The 21,842-nt window shown below is 40.1% G+C and overlaps 1 protein-coding gene across 1 annotated transcript in view; it reads left to right on the forward strand.

Annotated features, from left to right (window-relative positions):
• The window catches only part of RPS6KC1 (ribosomal protein S6 kinase C1), a 205,683-nt gene that overhangs the window by 139,459 nt on the left and 44,382 nt on the right, over nucleotides 1–21,842 (forward strand). Inside the window, exon 16 of the mRNA XM_080408435.1 lies at nucleotides 1–21,842. This exon is cut by the window's left edge and continues 46,502 nt beyond it; it is cut by the window's right edge and continues 44,382 nt beyond it. The gene's annotated coding sequence lies outside the window, so the exon portion shown is untranslated.

Genomic DNA, 21,842 nt, shown 5'->3' on the forward strand with positions numbered 1-21,842 from the left:
AGGAAGGAAGCCAAATCCTGTACATGGTCTGCTCTCAGGATCAGAGATTTGTGATGGCAGGGTGTACACAGCCTTCATTCAGGTGCTGCCCCCAGTTGTTTTTAAAGTGACTCCTTGGGAGGACCCTTTATAGGGTGGAGTGTAATTTATATTTGGATTTCAGTGGAATCCCCAAAACAGTTCAAATGGCAGAGAGAGGTACCACTAGACTTCATTTTTAGGTGTCAGTAGTGGAAATCCAAGTGAATTTTCTAAGAGAAGAGGCTGTTTACCAACATAATTTTTGGAAGCAGTCAGGATGCAATGTATAATTATGGCAACTAAGCACATGCATTTGGTAAAGGTCACATGCATTTATGTGCTCCACAAGTCAAATATCATCCCCAAGATTTCTCATTTGATTTTTTTTCTTTTTCTCTCCTTTGCTCCTATGCCCACTGTCTCTTCAAGCTGGGGCGTTTTTCCAGGCGCAAAGATTATGAGGTAATTGCATAAAGCCAAGCACAGATGTGGAAGGTAGAAATTCAGCACTTTGAGCTCACCTGTCCTTTGGAGGAAGTTTACAAACATTTAGAAGCTGTTTAAAATAATTTACAAATCTTTTGAGGTTTTTTATCTTCCATTAAGACATGGATTCAGCTTTAGCAATGGAACAGATGCTGGTTTGTATGCCTGAATTATATAACTTTGTATTAAAACTTTCTGTTCATTACTAAAAGAATAGCAACGTCATTACAGTTATAAATATAGTTACCAGGGAAACCAGCTTATCATAATTGACTATTTATCCTTGTTTCATTCTTTATCCCAGTTTCTTTCTGTTCTCTATCCCACTGCACCTGAACTTTTTTTTTTTTCCCCAGTTAAAACATCTAGTAAACTGCTGTTGGGCTGGCTAACTTGTTGATTCACATCTTAATAGGGATGGATATATCTTGCCTGCAAAGTTTAAATTTTCTTTCTTTTCCCTCTTTTGTTTTTGGGGCTAGTAGAGGAGTCTGTCCATTTATTGTGCCCATACTATTGAAAAGTGACTTGGATTTATAGTATAACCAAATTTCTATGCTGCCATTAAAAACTGGGAAAAAAAAGAAAGAGGAAGCAATTCTTGGCTAACAGTTGGAATTATTAATTGGAATTAACTCCCCTGATATGTTTAAAATAATCAAGGAAAAGAAGATGCCATATCCTGTGGTAGAGGAAGGAAAGGACTTGGCTTTCTTTGCCAGGACCTTGAAGCATTTCTTTTCTACAACAATTGTTTGAGAGTGATTTTTTGGGTGCCTTTGGTCCTGATTTCCTGCCTGTGTGTCAGGTGTAAGCCATACCACTGATTGTTCAGATCAATGACATTATTTGCACAAACTGAGTGAAACACTTTGTTGTGTGAATGATGATGGGAAGTCCCTTTCCTTGAATTCCCCTGCATTGTCATTTTAAGATAGGTGAAAGCTTTAGATTTAACTAAATGTCATATCAATTTTATTATGTCTGTAGGCATCTTTGTTTTTAAAATTCATGACAAGTTCCTTGCAATACATTTTTACTACATTACAGCCACCTGTTCTACCTTGGTGGGTGGCTGTAAATCTGGGACTGTCCTTCTGTGTGCATGTACATGAATCACTGTTTCTTTATACAGTGTATTAGGAGCTTCCAAAATGTATTCATAGCCTGGACCATCCTGGGGACACACATGCACATTATGTGGATCAGCTCGCCTTTTCTGCCGCTGCAAAAGGGTCATCTGAGGTCCCAAAGCAAAAAACTTCTCAACCTTCCCATGGGGCACCTTTTATCTAGGCCTAACATAAGTATTTCACCCATTCCTAGGCACAGTCATTTCCCTTGTACTGTATGCTGCCATTATACTAGTTTGTTCCTAGTTCAGCTTCAAATAAATAATTCAGATTCATGTGCATCTTCACATGCCTTTACATGTATTTGTCAATATTGACCTACCTAAAGAATGTCCATTATAGATACTGTGCATTAGGAAAATATACAAGCACTTCCCTAGTGTCCCTTTGGTACTTCTGGAGTTGGATTCAGCCAGCCATGTTCAGCTCGAGCCCTCAGCTCCCGTGGAGCCATAGGCAGGCTGGGTCAGGGAGCCATTTCTGTTCCCCAGAGAGGAGCCCACTTCACCCTGTGGTTCAGCGGCACAATTAGCCTGTGGATTGAGGTGTTGAATGTGAATCCAGCATGTTCAACATTGATTTCCAGGCCCTGCCTCCATTGCCTGGGTCAGGCTTAGAGTAACCATCTCACCTTCATGTACCCGAGTTTCCCGTTTTTAAAATGAAGATAATGATACTTGCTGTCTCCTTTATAACTCCTGTCAGTTTAACTGCTACTCTTCCTCATGGTCTTACATCTGAAAAATCTTGTAAATCTGTTTGTCTCAATACTGTGTTTTTTTGATGCCTGTTAAAGTGCCAGAGGCCTAAGAGATAAGTGCATTTGTTTTATGGGATGAATTACAAATAAACTAGCTCAATACATTATTAGAAACCTGAGCTGACTTCAGGTAGAGGTTTATGGGCTTGCTTTGTTCATAGCCAGTGGAAGCTCCTGGGGGTAGAGTCTTCTCTCTCTGTATATTTGCTTTTAAGAGCTGTAAGATAATATAATTATGCAGAGGCTGTCCAGTTCTTGTACAATATTGTAACCCAAATTCATGGGCCACATAGAAGGCTCGTGATGATAGAATGCGGTCTCAAGAGTCGATGCTGCAGGCTAGTCTTTTATTAATCTCCTGCAAAATGAGGTCCCACAGCAGCAAATCACCCAGCGCTGACACATTTAGTGCTCGTCTTCCCCAGTTCACATACGGGGAAGAGCTCTGCATCCCCATTTCTGAGAGAACGAGGTGCAGCATGCACTGTGTCTAAGGAAGAGGTTGGTTTGCCAAGAGCACCAGATGAGACATTGATGAAATCCTGGGAGCGCCTGTGTACTTCTGGTGGTGTGGATTGTAAATCACAGTAAGGGATGTCGATGCTTTAATTATGTGTATGTAATGGTCTATGTGTTTGTGCTTGTGGGTTTTTTATAAGTACGGTAAATGGAGAAGAGAATCTGGCCTGGCTCTGAGGCTGCTGCTGCTACTGGCGAGGCAGGAGAACATTTTGGCAAAGCAGTATATTTATTTTTTTTAAACCTCCCTCCACAGCCCCTCCTGCTGCACTATATTTTTCTTTTTTTTGGGATTTTTTTTGTATTCCTTATCTGAGGTGCTGCTGGGACTGGCCGTGTGCTCCAGCTTACTGAGCTCTTTCCTATTTATCTGGTGTGGTTCCCAACCTATGATTTAACAGTGGTGTGTGCAACAGAAAGAGAAAAACAGTGTTTGATCTGCTAAAACGTACCTTAAGAGCAAACACATACACATTGATGAAGGTATCAGCTGGGTTCTGCCTACAGTTATGTCAAACAAAGTATGCTAGGAAGTGCCAACTTTCCTTTTGTGCTGTGACACCAAGCGCTGCCAAAAGATATTAAAAAGCTTGCGTGAACTAGGTGATGGCAGCTGTAACTATCTAAGTTATTGCCTGGCAGCTGTAATGCTTCTTCAGTGCTGCTGGCTGCTTTTTATATTTGGTTCCCCATTTGTTTGCCCTTATTCTAGCAACCGATACCACCAAAGCAGGCAATCAGTGTGTTACAGCACATGGCCACTTGCTACTGCAAAATAGGCAGCTTAGTAGTGGCAATTGAGAGACTCTCATGCAGCAGCTGATATAAGTCATATTTCTTTTGGAAGAGAACCAACCTAGTGTTTTTTTTTTGTTATGTGTCAGTGTGAATCCAAGAAACCTTAGATGAGTCTATGGCAAAAGGCAAACACACACGCACGCACGCACACACACACATTCACAAGCACACACACAAAAAATTGCCGCTTTCCGTGTTCTTTCCGTGTTGGCTCTAAATGTGCTAGAACAATATAGCCAGCTCCAAGCCCCTGCCAATCCTACATCTGCTCTCTAAAACCTCCAGCAAATAAGAATTACTGTGGGGTTGTTTAACCAACGCTTACAATATACACACTTTTCATTTTTCTGTTGCTTCTATCCGTACACTGGTGGCAAAGGTTTGAGAGATAATGGAGAATGATACCCACTGGGCACTTGCTTTTTCAGTGTTGTGAGGTGGGCACTAGCCACCTAGATCTCTCTGCTGGCAAGTTTTGGGAAATATAAAGTATTTTTCATTGCCATGGGCTTTTGGGGAATTGCACTGTGGGGGGTGGGTTTCTGCTGGTTTTAGGGTGTTTTTTTGTGAGGGGAAGGCTTTATATTTTGTGCCCTTCTTTTGAGATTTCTCTTTGAGTCATATCTTAAATAATTCCTACAGTTCATTAATGTAATATTTCTGGGAGATGTTTCTTCTTGTCTCCTTTCTCTTCCTCATTTCTAACCCAGACTAGTTCTGCAAGTACTGTAACGTGACAATATTTTTGCAGTGTGATCAGCCTCAGAAAGATTTCTCCAGCATGGAAAATAGACTGAAGTAGTAGCTGCATCTTGCAAAGGACAGGGCAGAAGATCTCAGTTGAGCTTTTAGATTTTTTTTTTCCTTTACCATTTAGGCTCAGCTGTTACAGAGACCTGAGACAATTGCATGTTGTGTCACAGTAATAAGACACCATAATAATTCTTTCCACCAAAGAGTCCCAAAGCATTCATGAGTGTTTAATTACCTATTCCATTTCACAGATGAGGATGCTGAAATGCAGAGCAGTTAAGTGATGTGACAAAGGACACCTAGGTATTTGATAATGTAACTTGAAAAAGAAACAGCATGTTATTAATCCATTTCCCATCAGAGTGACTGGACTGTGCTTACCATCAATGCAACTAAAGAAATTTGCACATCTTCGAAGCCTTGCCTCAAAATTTATTGCTTGACTGTTTGGTGGTTGTTTTTTTTTTATCTAGTATGCTGTGAGTTTGAAAATCCACAATCACCTCTGAATCTCCTTTGCTTGTGTATTTTTCAAGAAGACAGATGCATCACTGTTATTTCAGAATGTTGAAGAGGTTTACAGAAAGTGCTGTAAATGGTATTGTGTTGGTAGGACTGGAGGCAAATTTCAATAGAAGGCTCACATCTGGCATTACAGGTTATGTCGATCTATGGTGAGTACTCTGGGGCTAACGAAGACCCATGCTGGCCCTCTAAGTTGTCTGCAAATTTCTCTCTGTAAGAAGAGGTTTCTGGAAAAATGTAATTCTTTCCTTCTATTGCAGAAGTCATACCTCTCTGCAGTAGTGAAGCATACCGAGCAAGAGGAGGTTTATCCTGAGAATTCAGATGAGTTATGCTAATTCAAAGTTCTCCTGGGTTAGGTGGAAACCTGCACATGCACAACAATTTCAGGTAGAAAGGCTGGCGTATCCTGAAGAGGGAAAACACCTGTGTGGTCTGTGAAGCAGCCCTGTGTTGGTTAACATCATACTTGTCATCTTCCAGAGGGTTTTCATTGATGAAATAAGATGATTTGTTCTCTAATTGCCCCAGAACTTGCTTTTTTTCTGTCCACTTTTGTGCATAGAAAGCAATGCTCAGTAGTTGAAAGTACTCATGGGTGGTACTCAAACATCGCTCAAACAAAGCGATGGTGGGATTGGCCTGTGTCTTGCAGACTGCAGTGAGTGTTACTCTTCATACCCCACACATATCAGCAGGGCTGGGCCTACAGCCCACCTGTAGGCTCCCAAACCACTTCTGGTAGTGGAGATGTCCTTTCCCCCTTGGTATGCTTGACTGCCTGCAGATAACCATGTTCCTCTCCTCATTATCACCCTCAACTTAGAGATCTGAAGCTTCTGTTATGTATTTAGAGCTGGTCACCCACAATCGATGTCTGGTTCATCAAATCTTTTCTGGAATACTTTTAAAGTAATATTCTGTCATCTAAATTAGCTACCTAGAAACTAGTAAAAGAAGTTGTTTGGTAGGGAACAATTACCTGTTTTAGTTGTGTGTCAGCCCCGTCCCCACCCCCTCCTCCCCGCTCCCCCCGTGTTCTTTTTGGCATGGTTGCTTTCTCTAAGGTCATAGAATAATCTGAATCAACTTCCACCATTATTCTCCATTAATAAACATAAAATAGGTTACTTGGAACCTCTTGTATCTCAATTTCTCTCTCTCAAATAATACCATAAAATCAAATATATGCTTTCTTCTAAGACTCATACCATTTTCAGCCCCAATGCATTAATTCTTTTTTTTTTTTCCCTGGAGGTTGGTTTGAGCTGTCCCTTCCCTCAAGAAATACGTGCATACGTGCGTGCGTGTGTGTAATGGAAATGCTGACAGACCCTTAACTATAACAGCACGAAAGGCGCCACTAAAATAACAGTGGAACAGATGCTGTCACCACTGCCCCTGGTGGGGAAAGAAGATGAAACAGAAGGGCATTAGAGTTGGTAGATGGCAAATTAATCCTATTGTACTAGCAGCTGCAACCACCGAGATGCTAGCATTCATGCTTAGACACTTCCAGTATACCAAGCTGTAGTAGGGGTGGTTGGAAAGGATGAAGCAATGAAAGGTCACTGGAGCTGTTTTCATCTGAATAATAGTAATAAAAAATGTTGGTGTATGTTCTCTGCTATGACTAGGCTCTTTTTACCGTGGCAACCTAATCAAGGATATCTCTGGTATTTTGAGACTCAGTATTTCTCAAGTGCTGAAGTATAATTCAGATGTAATTTTGTTTCTTTTCCCCCCAAGCTTTCAATGTTGAAAGTCTGATTTTAGAACATGTTAATGAAAGCTCAGATCTCTTTCTTATGTTTACATTAGCAGGCAAAAAAAATCACTGTTATTTTTAAACAGTGAGTAAGGAAGTTATAGTTGTCATTCCTAAGACAATCTGGGTGATTTTGTGGGGGTGTTGCGGAAACTGAAACCCAGAAAGACCTGTGACCTGAAATGGTTGGATTAAAAAAGGAATCTTGTTTCCAATGAAGGCTGAGTGGTTGGTGTAAATCAGAACTGTAGGGGCTCAATTTATCCCTACAGGATTTTTTTTTTTTGGTGAAAACTTGTTGAAGAGAGCTGTGCAAACAATAGCTTGTGTAAGCCAAAGCTGGCATCCAGCAATTCTTAATGTCTGAATGAAAGTGCTCTCTCTTTTTTTTTTTTTTTTTTTTCCTCCACAGTACATGTTGCCAAGAAAACAAGGAGTAGTTGCTTTAAGCATTTACAAATGGTAATGCACCAACAGCTGGTCTCTATCCAACTGAGCTATTGTAGGGGTATTAAAAAGACAGGCCAGAGTTTGAGATCTACTGCCAACCTCCCTTGCAGAGTTAGGGAACATTTTACTTGGAAAAAAAAGGTCTTCTCTTCCTGCAGAGATCCACGGCTGTATTCTCCTGCAGAGCCTGAGCCATGCCTGGCAGAGTAGGCAAAAATACATCGGTAGGCCAAATGCTTCATTGACATGAAAGTGTAGAATCCAATAGGTCTCCAGCTAGATTATTTATCTCAGTCTAATACTATAGTCTTCATCTGTGCTTTTTCACATTCTGTTTGTTAGATGAATAGTTGTTTCATGTAACTATATTTTTTTAATACATTTTCTTGGTTTCTCTTGTTTTCCTAGAAAAATCTTACAAATAAGTTAATATCATACTAGTATTAAAGAGATTACATTAATTCTTCTGAATTGAAGGATTGTTCTGAAGGGGGTTTAATCTGACTTTTCTGCTTTCTGCAGAAAGCTGTCTTTCCCCATCCAGCAGGAACTGTGAAATATTTTTTGGGGCTTCTAGGTTTGTAGGTAGCTGTAATACTAAATAATAATTCTTTTTGAATATAATTACAGATGAACCATGTTTACAGCAAATATCCTAAAGAGAGCAATAAAAAATATTATTTTTCATTCTAAAGGCCTCTCTTATTAGCAGTACATTTTATATATGCTGCCTTTTCTGAATAGAAATGCAGTGTTTGGCTTTTCCCTGAAAGATAAATGAACCTATTTGTTGATGTGCCACACTTGAGCTGGACATTTATGTGAAATAAAAAGGGCCAAATTAATTGTAAAACAAAACACGCCCCCCCCCCCAAAACCATCACACAGGCAAATGTGACAAATACACCTTTTTCTCTCTTGCTAGATATATTTGTATTTCTATGGTGTTCACAGATAGTGGCACAATGCTCACTTGTTTAGGTTTGTGTGTAATTTTTTTAATATTTTTTTTTTTTTTTTACAATCATATGGCTTGGTTCTGTTTTCCAGATCTTGTCCGAGAGATACTATTTGAAATAAAAATGTTTGTATCCATTTCCTCATTAATCATTGTAATACAACCTGCTGCAGCTAAATGACAAAACAGATGCAATGATGAAAATTAAAAGTGATGGATACTTATCTTTGGCTATAAAAGCTGCTAACAATTTAGAGAACTAGAGTGCTTTTTTGGAGCTAGAATGTGGCAAATGAGAAAAACAATAATAGGGCTAAAGAGTTTGCTGTTTGTAAACCAGATAACTATGGGGAGGCTGCATCTCTGTCTAGCACCTGTTTTATGTGGTTTGCCTTTTCTATTGAGTAAGATCAAGTGAGGTATCATTTTAATGTCTGATATGCCTTGTATAGCGTTGTTGGAACTGGATGTAACCCAACCCCAACAAAACTGCTGGAAACATGACCTTGCTTTTGTATGATGTTTTGAACTTGAAAATAGGCCTCTTTCTTTTTCTCTACCACACACACTGGCATGGCTTGTGAGCTTTTCTCTGTAAAATGGGTTCCTTTTCCCTAATGAGATCAGACCTATCCTGATATGAAATGTGGTTTTGAAACACTCTAAATCTGACTTCCTGATGTTTTCTTTGCCAAAATGCCATTTTTTTTCAATGCATTTTGTGGGGACATTGACCCTGAAGGGTGCAAAAATACAAGGGTCAAAATCTTATGGTGGAAATATTTACGGCAGCTCCCTTAAGAACTCCATTCCTATGTGTAGTAAGAAGTATTTTCTCATCCATCTCTAGCTGCTCTCTTGCTGCAGCTGGGACTCTGTTGCCTGTGCTGTGCCTGTGATTTGGCTGTATGCTTCCAAAACGCTAATATGCAACTCTGAAATTGTCAACTAAAACCTTCAGGTGCTTGCAATGATTGAAGCCATTGAAAAATGCATGATAATACCTATGCCTATACTTCAAATCTATGTTGTGACTATTCCTAGATTGGTCCTGTAAGCATATTTTTTAAATGCTCTGGCTGTGCACAAGAAAGACGTACAGGTATTTCACATTCACTCATATCTGGGAGAGTTAGAAAAGGGGTCTCTGGTATGTGGCATGTGAGGCAAATAAGGAAGCAGAGTGAAAGAGGGAGCTGTGGTGCAGCTACAGAGGTTGTTAAGGGTGCTGGCTGAATCATGGAGTGGGAGGCAATGCAGGACTGCAGGACTCAGCTTCCTCCCATGAAGGAAACTTGTATTCTTTGCTTTCCCTTCTCACAGCACACCTTGGACTTTTCTTTCAGTAAGAGTTAAGGTGCTGTCAGTAGTTAGTACAGACCCTGTGGTATTTTTGACAGATGTCAGGTGTGTTTTGGGCCAAGTCAATGAAGTGTAGTTGCAATTTGAGCTGAACTGATGCTCCTCACGTTTTGATGTTTTGTTCCAAACCCATTTTTTAGTGCTGTTGCAAACAAGTAACTTGTGAGGCCTGTACGTGGTCCACCCCAGAAGCAATGACACATCAGTGGAAATGAATGGGTTTTTTTTCTGCTTATAAGACAGTCTGTGCTCACCAGGGATGAAAGGCAGCATGGAAATACAAGTTCTTCCATTCATTGCTCATGCTGTTTCAGATACAGTTTCTCCCGATACATTGCTTTTATCCACATGAACTCAAGTTTCTCTTTACATTGTAAATGGTCCTGATACTGAAGAAAGATTCTGATTTCTCCATTGTCTTCTATCATGATTTATTTGTTTGCCGCCTTTAATGATTTCTGTGTTTGGAAACAGAACAAGTATTGCCTTGCAGTGCAGATAAACTAAATATAGGAAGCGCAAAGTAGCTTAGGGCATTTTAAGAGACTTAGAAACCTTTTTCTCCAGGTCATTAGTTGGAATCCACCCTGGAGAATCTAAGATGGTGAGTGTTTACCTGTCAGTAAGGCATAAGTGATATCAGATACTGAGCAAGGAAGTAAGAGGATGATGTGCATGGGAAATGATTAATAGTGGAGGGCAAGAGGTGACAGAAGATGTGACATAGAGCAAGAGGCTCCTTCTTTTACTTCCCTATCTGTTGCTAGGTGGATTATACTGTTTAGATTCCCTTCTGATGAGTTCCAAAGTTGCTTATTTCTCCATGCATCACCTGTGGTCTGTTTGAAACATGCTAATGGTCTTACTTCTGGCTACAAAACTAGAAAATCCTCCCAGGGAGCAGGGAACAGAGCATTCCTCTGAACATGCAGCAACTGTACCTGCGAATGATGGGTGAAACCGGCACTCATGTTAGCCTCAGCTTCTGCAGATGCCTTACCTCCCATGGCAAGCTGCCAATAAGAGACGTCCCAATACCAGGCTGATTCTCCATTCCCCTTGCTTCAAATCATGCCTGCAGCTCTGTGTCAGCAAGCACCTCTGGACCTACAGCCTGGGGATTCACTCACGCTTGCCTCCAATATCTCTCTGGGATAAGTGTGCCTGCTACTATCCTTAGCAGCACTGCCTTCACTCTGGTGCATTCCTTGAGATGGAATCTCCATGCTCAATGAAGCCTGTCCATTGCTAGCTGATGGTGAGTGGAAGTGTCCCTGCTGGATGCTACTCAGCTTAGATGCTGTTCTCTGAACTGAGAGCTTTTGGCTTTGCATAGTTTTTCTTTGCATCACAAAAGTAGCATATAAGGCACTTCATTGTATGTACTAAAACATGGGTCACTTGGCATCAGCCAGTCCTGACCTGAGATGGTTCCTTCATTCACACTGTTGAACTACAGATTTGCTGCTTCAGATTTTATCGTGGTGTAAAACATTCCGATGCATTGATCTTTTCTCTTATTTCTTGAAATGTCCAAGCTAAATGCATCTTCTTGATGCTCTTGGGAGTGATCCCCTTTGCAAGATCTTGCTATCCTTTATCCAATCCCATTTCTAGTACACTAGAAAATCTAGTATTACTAGATTACCTAGTACAACCACACTGAAAATTATTAGCTTATGTAATATAGCAATATTGTTTAACCTGCCTCTGATGCATGCAGAAGATTTTTTTAGAATATTATAACTAAAGTTGCCATTTAGAGTTAAGGCTGGTGACGTTAGACTGTCTTAGACATGGCAAGTTTCCAATGAATAGTGCTTTATTTATATTTTAAAGGCAGACTTTAAAAAATATAAGCACCTTCCCTTTTTAGTCTCTGCTCATTTCAATCTTTCAACTAATTTGGAGTTTGTGTTCAGTCATTGTAACTCCTTCAGTGTTAATGGAGAAATTCAGGGTGAAAAGTGTATGTAAACCCAGAGTTATGCTTTCTTAGATTCAGCAGCAAGTTGGAGCTGAGTATCCTGACTTTTAGAGCTTTGGTCCCAGTAATTAGCACACAGAGCATATATTTTTGAGGGCAAAGAATGTCTCTTTGTTATGTGAGTACTTGCTTAGCATAAGAGATACCCCACATCTACTTGTGACCTTCAAGGAGCAACCATAATATAAAGCAATAACAGCATCACCTTCTGAAATCTCAGAGGCACATGAAGATTTACGCTCCAAGCTTTCAGCAATCAGGACTTTAGAAACTTTCTGAACTGGTGGCTGCATTGTATTTAATAGTCCCTGATAGACCTATTTCTCCATTAATTTGTCTAATCCCTTTTTGAACCCATTTATACATCTGTATATAACATCCTGTCACAGCAACCCCCACAATTTAGTTGTGCTGCATGAAGAAGACTTTCCTTTTGTTTATTCTAATTTTTCTATCTGATAATTTCACTGAATGCCTCCAACTTTGTGTATTAACATAATCATTCCCTGTTCACCTTCTTAATACCATTCATGCTTTTGTAAACTTTATCACATTCCTCTTTTGCCGTCTTTTTTCCAGTCTGATGAGCTACAGTCTTGTTCCTCACAGCAAGAAAGCTCTTCTGTGCCTATGGTCAGCTTTTGCACCCCTCTTTTAACATTTATATGCATTCTGTGCTCTGAGATAAAGAGTAGAAGTATTCAAGATTCAGGTGCATTGTGGATTTATCCAGCAAGATGGTATTTTTTTTTTCCATTCTGTTTTTCTCTCATTTTCTTTCCTAGCAGTTCCTAAAGGCCCCTCTGGGCATTTCTGACAGCAGCTGAACACCGGGGTGACCTTTTCTAATTATTCAAAGTGACTCCAAGATTTCTCTCCCGAGCAGAGTTGATCATCATGTACCTATAGCTAGTGTTATTTTTCCCCACATGCATTAGTTGGCATTCACCACCAATGAATTTTGTCTTAGTTCAAGACATCCTTCTGCAGCCTTTCACAATTAGCTTCAGCTTTGACTGTTCTGAGCATTGCTGTGCCATCAACAAACTTTGTCACCTCACTTGCTTTCCCAGGTTGTTTATGAATATAGTGGACAACATATCTGAAACCTTTTTCCATTGGGAAAACTAATTGTACTGTTTGTTTCCTGTTAACTAATTTCTTCTTATTCTCAGAATGCTTAACTTCATTGCAAGCAGAGATGTTCACGCTGTATTGATCAGGTAGTGTCCTAGGCCATATGCTCATTGAATACTTTAAAAAATTTGTGAGACATGACTTCTTTTTGCAGAAACTGATCCTTCCCCAGCATATCATATTTATATGTGTATATGAATGTTATTCTTTGTTTTGGTTTCTAGCGATTTATCTGCTGTAGAGGTCAGGTTTACTGATTCATCATTCCCTCAGTCTTCTATAGAGCTCTTAGAAAAAACTGCAAACTTTTCACATTTTTCACCTTTTCTTTCTCAAGATATTAAGGCAGAATTGAGAACTTGGTTACAGGCCTCCATCATTAACTCAGTAATGTCTTTGTTTTAGAGCTTTTGAATATGTACTTTCTAATCCCAGTGAGTAGTTACTATTAATTTGATTTAAAGACTCTTCAACTCACTTTTCATTTTTAGTTTAATATGTTTTCACTTTTTAAATAATTTTCCATGAGTTTGGCTGAGGTAGCAGCTACTGGGGGTCCTCTGAAGACCTAGAAAACTAGAGGTGTTATGCCCAATAAAACTGGAATGTTTTGAACTCTTTCTGGACATCTGTGCTTTAAGAATAGTGATTACTGCAAATACTTTATTACGCTGAGCAATGTATCCTGTTAGCCCTTCCATATTTCTGGGACGATTTCATAACCTCACATTCTGCTTGTGCGTTTTGGAAGCAATTACATGTATCACAGAGTGCTATTTTGCCTGTTATCTAAACACTTCATCTCAGGCTAGAACATAATCTTTTGCTTTTTGCTTATGGTTTTCATCCTGTTGAATATTGCTTTTTATTTTGATGTCTATGTCTTTTTGCAACACTGCTGGAGAAACCGGTCTCTTGTTTTCAGCAAACATTTCTCCAATAAGTGATAAGTATATCTTGTTTTGGAGTTTAATTCTGTTTCTCTGGACCATCTTTACAGAATTATTAACTACCTCTCTGTGGTTTGGAATACAGCTCATTTAAATAAGCAAGAGATCTGCACTGTTATGTGTTTTATATTTGTCCACATTGCATTGATGTAAGATGGATTCCTCTCCAAATGTGCAAGGGGTATTTTTACACCCCACTAGTATTTCACACTTGGACGGTATCTTTGCAAATTTAACACTACATGATGAAAAGTAAATTTGTGAAGCAAACTTTCCATTAGTTTCAAATTGGCTTCTACAGTTATTGTCACTCCTAAGCAAATGCTACTAGGATGTAAATAAGCTGCACACAATTTCCAGCATCATCATCTGGATCTTCCTGCTTCATTTAGGGATCTTAATGAAAACACGGCTGGGTGCTCCTCTTGCATATGGACAGCACCTAATCATTGTGAACTTTGAAGACATCTTTTGGCAGTGCAACTGATTTAAGTAAATCATGATGTCTCTGATGCTGGTGGATTGATGATCCATGTTTTTACGTTGTTCAAATAACTGCTTTTAACCGTACCTTACATCAAGCAAAGCCACTTTGTAACATATCCTTAAAAAAAGCAATGAATCTTGCCAAATGATTATGTTATTATGAATTTCTATAGATTCCCCCTACTTTGTAATTATTTTCGTTAACAGTTCAGACATTCTGCACTGAATACAACAGGTAAAGTTCACATCTCTTGGGCCAGTTTTTGACTAGGTAAAAATGGATGATGGTTGACAAGCTTGCTTTATTTTTTCTTAATTATTATTCTTAATTTTTGTTTTGTTCTGCAAATTTCCTATCTCAAATTAAGCCTCCACAGCTTTTAATATCACAGGCCATGCATTAACTCCTTGTAATACTCCATAAGAGTTAAAGAATAGTAGTCTTGTCCAATATTGAGCCTAATTTTGTTTTTTCTGGTCAGAGATAAAGCCCTATGTAAAGAAATGAACTATTTCTATTTTTTAGGACTTTTTCACTCAACATTTATTATGTTTCTCAGCGCCAAAAAAATGTTTTGACTGTTCAGTGAACAATTTTCCATGAAACCTTTTTTGCATGCCCAAATGGCAGAAAAGAAATGCTTCCAGCTTTGGTCCAGTGTAAGAACATTAATCTCAAGCTGGTAAGAAAGGATTTCCCTGCCTACAAGATCAAGTTTGAACTTGTTCAGGCTTCCATGAAACGTCTTCAGAGCCTAAGAACAGGTCCCCTTTTGCCTGAAATTCCTCTTTCAAATCTCAGGACTTTAAATACTGACCTCCTAACAAGTGGCCAAGAATCAAATTCACTTTTTGGCCTACAGTTTTCTCTGCCAGTAACTGTGACTTATTGAAGAGTAGACAACTGTCTGCCCTCATACAGACAGAGGAATGAGAAGGCATTGAAACTCAGTGATTTACAAGTGAAAATTCTGGTGATAATGTTGATATTCATGGTTTCCTGGCTCTCAGTCCTGTAATCAGATCCTTAGGCAATTCTTCTGTTCTGTAGTTGTGCTATCCTGGCTAAAAATGAGACCAAAGCATGAGTCAATCTCAGCATCCGTAGAATTCAGGAAGTAGCCTGTAGGTTCTCTCTTGGATAGCTTTGGTGTGAAGCAGAATGTGTTCAGATCCCTGAAACGTAGCTTGAGTTTTTATTTTCTCTATTAGTTTTTAGATATACTTTTTTTTTTTTTTAATCTGATCAACATCTGAACATTGTTTAATGATTACAAGTTGGGGGTGTGGGGCTGGGGGCTGGAAGAAGTGAATAATAGGTTGGTACCAACCAGTGACATTAGAAATTGCAATGAGAAAAATTCTGATGATACTTCTTCAACTGGGCAGCCTTGGAGGAAAAACAGATGAAATCACTTCAGCAAAAATGGATGTCTGCAGCTTCATTAAATCTCTCACAAAGAAACAACCCCTTGCCTGATAGTTTTTGCAAAGGCAAGAGCAGCCAGAATGCCAAGAGAAAGCTCAGTTCAAACACTTCAATGGTATTTCAGTGAAGAAACTCTGCTTTCCCCCTTATGCTGCAAAAATCAAGGCAAAGAATGCAAAGGTTCAGGCTTAGAATTCTTTTTTAGTTTTTTGTGTGGGTTTTTTTTTTTTTTTTTTTTCTGTAGCAGTCAGCTTAAACTCAGACATGAGGCAAATGCTGGATTTGAAAATGCAGCTTTCAGTGAGCAATGAATCTGGCACCCGCACACTGCATTGTGCTGCCAGTCCTTTTTTATATACCAACTCGTGTGCTTCCTACCGCCTTATGAGCTGGGGCTGTCTGTGCCATGATGTCGCTATTATGACAATGATATCGCCAGTTGCCTGCACCATCCCATCCCTTTAGATTTGGAGTTCTAAGAAACAGCAGATTGGGAAAAAACAAGTAAATGTCAACTTTCTGGACTTAAAATTAGTCCTTTCTTCTGAGGATTTTATTGCACTTTATACACCCAGGCCAATATTCCCAGGAATTATGGAATTGGATGTTCTCATCTCACATGTATGAGGCACCATACAGCTGAGCAGTGTGTCTGGGAGAATACCTGAAACATGTTTACTCCAAGAACAGATTCACCTCTCCTTTTTCCCATACCATGTGCTAGCCAAATAGCTGTTCTTGTCCAGCAGTCCTCCCAGCTGAGGCCTGATGCACCCAAATAATGAGTAAAAGTCCAGTAAAAGAACTTTCAGATTTGTTTCAGATTTCAGATTTCAAATTTCAGATATTGTAGGACAGCTTTTCAGGGGAAAGCAGCTGCCTTTGATAGCTGTGAGACTTGTGATAGGGAATTCAGGATTTCTGAAAATCAGAATGTCTGCTAATATATAACATCCTGTGCTGAAATACAGATTGCACTGGCTTGGGATCCCCAACTCATCTGTGGAATAATTCTCATGTGCTATCATCTGTCTGCTCTAACAGTGATAAATGCTCTAACAGGGAGAAAGAAAAATATATTTACTACATATCCTTTGCTGTTATCTTTCTGAACCTGGACAGCTCATTCTACTCTCCTGTCCCTCATGGGCTCAACTATTCCATGGGGCCATCTCTTCCTCCTGTTATATGTAGACGTTGGTCTTCCCTAACCTGCTGGTAAACCACAGTTACATCTGACTTACCTGCCAGGATTTGGTTTTCTGTTTTCCTTCTTTTCTGCTAGTTCCTCTCCCTCCACTTTTCTCTCTAAATGGTTTCCTTGTCTCCTCCTTCCTTTTCTTTTATATCTTTTCACCTCTTCTGTGTGCTGTGCAACACTTCAGTCCTCCCTGCTTTCATCCTGGGTATCCTCTTATATTCTTTCCCTTCAACCTGTCTCCTAAGAAATGCTGAACTGTGGTAATGGGATATCCCTTACACAACCTCCCAGTTACCCACATGCCTGCCAGGGTCTTTGCAAGTGCCCCTGGGAAAGTTGAGGAAGTAACTGGAGCAGGGGGAGATCCCTATGAGCAGAAAGTCAAAGGTCAACTAACTGACATCTGTACTCACGTGGTAATGGAGTGCTGCAAGCACCGTAAATGATGAGAACACCCACTGAGCTCTAGCTAAACCATTTTGTATTCACATACTTCCAACATGCATCAGCTGAAAATGAGTTACACAGAGTATTCTGCGAAATGCTCTGAATAAATGAACTTGTATAATTAACAAATAAACTTTTCCACAACTTTCCAACAACCCACTACAGTTCCCTCCAGTGGTTTCTGAAGCTGGCTGCAAAAGTAGTCATTTCACTTGAACCAGCTCCTGATAAGCTCTTTTCTTTGATTCATAATATGGTCTGCCTATTCACATGGGTTGTTCTCACCTTTTCTCTGGTCCCTGGTCATTGTCTTTTCCCAGTACCTGTTGACTCGGGTGTCATTTGCAGGGCTGCATGAAGACACCTGAGTTAGCTTTTTAGCTCAGGTAGTGCAAGCAGTTTTTACAGATTAGTGTGTTGTCTTTCCTGGGCTAAAAAATGCTCTCTTTTTTTCTTTTTCTTCACAGGGTGTGTTAACCGGAGAAGGCTGTTTCTTGTACCTGTGCTTGATCACTGAGAGTTGTCTCAGGTTATTTCTCTGTACTGCTGTGTCCCAGCTTTGTCTCCATATCCATCTCTGCAGCTTCTTTCAGGCTATCCCAATGGCTGGCCTCATCTTCCTGTTCCTTCAAAACTCTTTTGAGACTTCACTTCAAAGACCCTTGTAAATGACAGCTTCAGTGACAGGTAAAGTCACTAACCTACTAATAAAAGTAATTTATAAAAATCAAAACATGTTTTATATCCTGTAAACAGGCCCATAATCAGACTAACCATTTGCTGATTTTCTTCCTGTATTTCTACATTGTCCACTCTTATCTAATCCACATCATGGCTGAATCCGTGCTTATTTCTGTGGTGTTTTGTGGATTTTTAATGTGCATGGGAGTCCTGATAATACAGCATGTACATGTGATTTGGAGAATATATGCATGTGAATATCACCTTCCAACTGAACTATATCCGGAGAGATTGACTGGAAGGCAGATCTTCTGCTCCCCCAGCTAGTGTGTATATGCAAAGCACCAGACTGAAGGAGCATCTATATTATCGCTTGCTCAAAGCAGCAGAGACTCTGTCATACATAATACAGAGACATCATTACTAATATAAAACACTGCTGGGGAGAAGGGACACATGGGCGGGCCAAGATGGCAGATGGCTTTTAGTGGCATGCTGCTTTCAGTTCTTCTACCTTTGTAATTTGTGCAATTTAAAGCCTTTGGTTACTGTTTTTAGTCTGCTGTCCATTGGCCCTAGTGGGAGTTTTTGTTGTTGTGCAAGAATGCAGTGTATTTTTAGTGAGGGCCACAGCCAATAGTATGTGCTGTGTTCTCCTGGTGACTGATGTTACAAAGGCAGGCTAGTCAAGAATAGCTTTTACGATCAGCTGGTTTGCTGAAGAATTGATGAAAATAGCAGTTGTCTTGGCCATATAATCCCTGCTCTGCTGTACTGCAGGATTTTGCGGTTGCTTTGTAAGGCACTTGTACTGAGGTAGAAAGCTCTTTGCCAGCTAAAGAGGGAGGATGGAAACAAATAGAAGTACCTCAAAGAAAGGCAGTTTGTAAGTGGGAATAGGGATGTTTAAGAGTATCTTCCCTGATTTGTGGTGTGATGGAAAAATTCTTTGTGGGTGTGAGGAAAGGGAAGGAGCCAGGTGGCCCTTCCTGTGCTTTAGGAATGATGTTCAGGAAATTTGAGGTTACTTCTGGCCCTGTTCCATGAGCCAAAGTCACTCAGGGTCCTTTACCCTCAGCCCTCACATCTGTAAAATGAAAATAACATTTTGTCATTTGAAAAGGCACTGAGTCATTCTCCATCCCTTCGTTTTCTGAGAACTCTAATGCTCTCTGAGACCCACTGACGGGCGATGCCGGAGGAGCTCAAGGCGGTGGTGTAGTACTTGGTGCCAATGATAGCTCCACCTGGCAAGACCGTGACTGGCCTGTGTGTAGCTGCAGAAAATTTCTCTTTCTTTTTGTGCAAAATGCACAGGGGCAATCACAGCCATAAATCCTGCCCTTCAGATCAGTGCCTGCAGGCAGATACAGCAAAGGAGGCTGACTTATTTTCTATCCCCAAACTCCCTTTTGGCTCACTTCAGAACCATACCATTTGGCATTCACTACATCTTATGTGGAGAGGGCTGCTCACTTCTAGCTGCTACAATAGATTTAATTTTTTTAGATAGCTGAACCACCCTGTGTCTTGGCCCAAAAGTAGAAGCCCAGAAGTGCTTTGAAGGAGCCCATTGCAGATGGGAGAAGCAGGAAATAGTGGAAATTTCACGAGGCAACCTTTCTCCTGTGACTAGATACCTGCTTTAATTTCTTGACTAAAGAAACTGAAAGAAGCAACTCACTTTGTGGAAGGTTTTGTGGATATTTCTGACCTAGAAAGAAGCCCAAGATACAAAGTCTGAAATTTGGATCTCTCTGTCTTTCCTCCTTCTTCATAACCCTTCTGCACTTTCTGATGCTTTCCTTCCATCTCTGATTTTTATTTTTGGTTTTGTGCTTTTGGATCCTTTTTTTAGATTGCTGCTTCCTGTATTTTTATCCATTTCCCTACGCTCTGAACATACATTGTAAGTGGATTTTTTAATCAGAATTTGAGTGAACATTAAGTATGAATGTAATAGCCTATTTTCAACTCTATTTTCAGGAGTTGTTTTCATTCACAATGCATACAGTAGCTATAAAAAGACATATTATATTTTCAAGGTCTGTCACATTATTTACAATGTGAGAACATAAAACCTCTATGATGTTTCCTGATAAACAGTCAGACCCAGTAGCACAGCTGAACAACAGGTTAGGTACACCAGGTGCATAACCAGCTTCAGGTGGAGTAAAGAAGCCAAGGGTATAGGAACATACTCTTTCTAGAGGACAAGAGTGTATTCCAATATCTGCAGTTTCAAATTCTGGAGTAAGTGGGTTAACACAAACGTTTCTGGTATTTTGTGGCCTAGCACTGCTACCTTCCAGGCAGTCAGTCATCTAAGCAAAATTTCCACATGGGTGGCTGCTGAAAAACACAATGCCCCTTACCCTAGGGTGAATCCTAGTTTTGTTAAAGTCAATGACAAAACTGCCTTTGACTTCAGTGGGGTCAGGAATGGTGATGTCTGATTTCCATTTGAGCTTAGGATGGGAGATATCTCGCGGGAAAACAACTCAGACTTCTGCTTAGGGTATGGAAGAGTTCCATGGATTTGCAGATCTTTCACCTTTATGTCTGAAGAGGGTTTATCATTCTCTGTATCCAGATGTGTCAATAGAAGAAATTACTGCCCTCCTCAGAGGTTATTGCTTCCTGGCTCTTTAAATTGTTTGAAGGAAAATTAACCAGGTTAGTTTATACAACTGGAAATTGTGGTTTCAGCTGGGATACTTAACCTGGAGTGAACTGGGGAGTGCTCACACATGCCACGTAGCCTGCAGATCAAGGTAAAGTGAAAACCATGAGGTGCAGAGTTGGCTGTGAGTGTTAATCTCTGGGTCAGGAAAAGGACATGTGCCCATAGTTTAGGTCATTAGAAGAGTGCTGCTGCCCTGTGGCCCCTTTGTGTGCTTGATACGGCTGAAGGGCACTACCTACCAGAGCTGTGCGCACGTGGAGACACGATGGTCTAATGACCCGCAGGTAGAGCCTTACGAGGACAGAGGGCTCTATGGGGTTTGACAGCTTGCCTGAAACAAATCTTTTTCCTGAGTATAAGTGAATAACTTTGCTCTCCAGGTCTTACCTTCATGTTGGAAAAACTTTTCCTTGTGTTCCTGCTCTGCTGGTCCTGGTGTTCCTGCAGAGTTGCTGCCTCAAGCTGAGGCTTTCAGGCTGTTGCTGTGAGGTCTGCTGGTGGGATGGGTTGTCAGCCATTGATATGTTCTTGTGCTGCAGGTTCAATGCATCTTCAGAGGGTGGGAGGTACCTTAAACAGCAGTGTTGCAACAGCTACATCAGGCAGTTTCTAACAATGTAATTTTTATTTTCTGCTTGGTTTTGGTAGAGCTCCAAAATAACGTTTTAAATAGCAACCTTCAATACGGCTTTCCACATTTACGTTTAAAGAGCCAGCCTCAGGCCTACTAGATGCTCACAGAAAAATGTGTGTGTGTGGTTACATACACACAATGAAAAGAGCAACAGCACTTGTGTTTTCCACATGTAAGTGCAAGGCCCTAGTGGGCATAGCTGGGTTTAGGTACTGGTGAATGAATGCTCTGGTGCATGTAACTGAAATGATATCTTGGTATTTGGTGTCTGCCATTTTTTTTGTTTTTCTCTAAAATGGATGCTGTTGGGCTAAATCATTGAAGAATGGTATAAATCAGACAAACCCAAAAGAAATAGAAAATATAAAGAAGTTGCTGCAACAACATAAAAGGACTTCTTTGGTAGGGATCAGAGCTTTAATTTATTTCACAAGAAAATGACTGACTCATTTGAGCAATACACACTCTGGATCTCTTACATGCACTAATGGCTGACAAAGGCAGGATTCTTGAGCTGCAAGTGACAGAAGTAGTTTTGTTATGCTGTATGAGTGGCAGGACTTTGGACTCAGCTGTGTTTTACAAAAACAGAAGGTTTCCCCTAATATTTATTATACAGTTCTTCAACACCAGAATGTTGTTTTTTGTTTGTGCTGTATACCTGTGTACAA

This window comes from Falco punctatus (assembly GCF_963210335.1).
Source record: "Falco punctatus genome assembly, chromosome: 12".
Classification (NCBI taxonomy): domain Eukaryota; kingdom Metazoa; phylum Chordata; class Aves; order Falconiformes; family Falconidae; genus Falco; species Falco punctatus.